This window comes from Dromiciops gliroides, chromosome 2 (assembly GCF_019393635.1).
Source record: "Dromiciops gliroides isolate mDroGli1 chromosome 2, mDroGli1.pri, whole genome shotgun sequence".
NCBI lineage: Eukaryota > Metazoa > Chordata > Mammalia > Microbiotheria > Microbiotheriidae > Dromiciops > Dromiciops gliroides.
Window position 1 is genome coordinate 183,028,265 of NC_057862.1, and position 2,192 is coordinate 183,030,456.

The window sequence follows — 2,192 nt, forward strand, 5'->3', positions numbered from 1 at the left end:
GCCTGGAAAGCAGAGTCCCAGAATGAACTGGGGCTTGTAAAGAATATTAAAGACAACAAAAACGGTCTTTTAGGTACCACCACAACAGGAAGAATAAGTCTCACTGCTTGAGGACAATGGCATAGTGTGAACAGATAACAGAAAAAAATCAACTTCTCTTTCTTTTTCTGCCTTCCCCATCAAAGAAGTTTCTCTTGCAACTGAAAATGGTACCACATAAAAACAGGTAGGCTGAACAAAAGACTGAAGACTGGTGTGACTGCAAGACTCTAACTACTTTTAAAAAGTTCATATCTCTAGGTCCAAATGAATGACTTATTATTATTATTAATATTTATTATTATTATTTTGATTCCAAAATAATGAGACAATGTGATCAGGAATCTCTGTTGACAACTTTGGGGAAATCATGGAGAAGGAGAGAGCTACCAAAAAGCTGGTGATGGATTATCCACATTTTCACAGATAGATTAAAAAGGATATTAGATACTAGGGACCAGTAAACTTGATATTGCATATTAGAAAAAATTTAGGATAAAATATTAAATAGATGATTTGTGAGTATTTATAAAGGAAAGTGGTAGTTATTTGGATTTAGAATTTGTTCCTGCAGAACAAATACCAAATTACCAGCTTCATTTTTGGCAGGGTTATTAATATAATTAGATGATAAGCATATTGTAGACACTGGTGTACATTAACTTCAGCACAGTATTTAACAACAATTTTCTTATAGAAAAAAGTAAATTTAATATTTTAATTGAGACAGATCTATAGTTGGTTAATTAGATGTTCCCTACAAACTGTTGATTAATATATTGACAAACTAATTAGAGATTCCTAGTTGTACTTGGTTCTGACCGATTAAATGTTTTTTTTAACATTGACTTAAAGAAGTCATCAAGGGCATTGATATTAAATTTACATATGGCACAAAGCTAGGAGAGATGCAACATAAACAAAATTCAACTAATATAACACAAATAGAATTCAAAAAGTTCTCAATATGGTGGAATAAACAGGAATAGAGGTAAGAACTAGACCTGTGGTTTTATTGGCATTGGGAACTACCAGATAAGGATACTCCTTGTGTCAGTGAAAGTCAGCACCTTTTCTGCATCTTGGACTTAGTGTATTGCCTAGAACACCAAGTTGTTAAGTCAGTGACCCAGGGTCACATAGCCAGTATGTATTTGAGACAGGACTTGAACTCAGGTTCTTATAGCTTTGAGATCACTTTTTCATCATTAGGTCATGTTGCCTCCAATAAGGCTAAAATTATAGGTTAAAACAAACCAATTTAATAAGGAGGAATTAAAGTCTGAGATTTTTTTAAAAGTACACATTTTCAGAATGGAAGAGATGTGGCTTGACAGTAATTCCCTTGAAAAAGACAAAAAAAAAAATCTCAGTAGGAGCCAGTAGTGTGACATGGTTGCTAAAAATACCAGTGTCATTGTAGGCTGCAGTATAGTACCTAGATCAAGGGAATTGATAGCCCCATTGTAAACTACGCTAGTTAGACCATCTGGAACCTTGTGACTAGTTGTAAACACCATAATAGGCACATAACATTTTTTTGAATGTTATTAGGATACTGAAGGGACAGAAAACCATGTTGCATAAAAAATGGTTGAATAAACTAGGAATGTTTAGCCTGGAGAATAAAATGTTTCACTTTGTGTCTATGGGAGTAAGGGAGGAGGGAAGGAGGAAATACAGTCTTTCTCTTAAAATATTTAAAAATCTTTGATGTGAAAGGTAAATTAGACTTATTCTACATGACTCCAAAAGGATCAAAAGGCCAAGGCAAAAATAAGGAAGTAAACTTTAGACCAATAAAAGGCAATACTTTCTAAGGATTAAGGCTGTTCTAAGGATTAGGATGGTGTTATTTTGAGAAATTGTGATCTCTAATCAAGGAAGATTCTTAAGGCATGGCAGGACAAAGATCTCTAGAGATGTTAGAGAGGGAAATGCTGCATTAGGGGTAAGGAAAATCTAAGCAAGTTTTTACTTCTAAGATTCTGTGACTCAGTGCTATGGATGGCATTAATTTAGGAAAAACCCTAAAATGCAGAAGTCTGAATACCAGGCTCCAATTTTCTTTCCTTCCTTCCTTCCTTCCTTCCTTCCTTCCTTCCTTTTTTTGGTGCTATCTTCTTCTATGCTGCCGGCATTAATAAAATTTG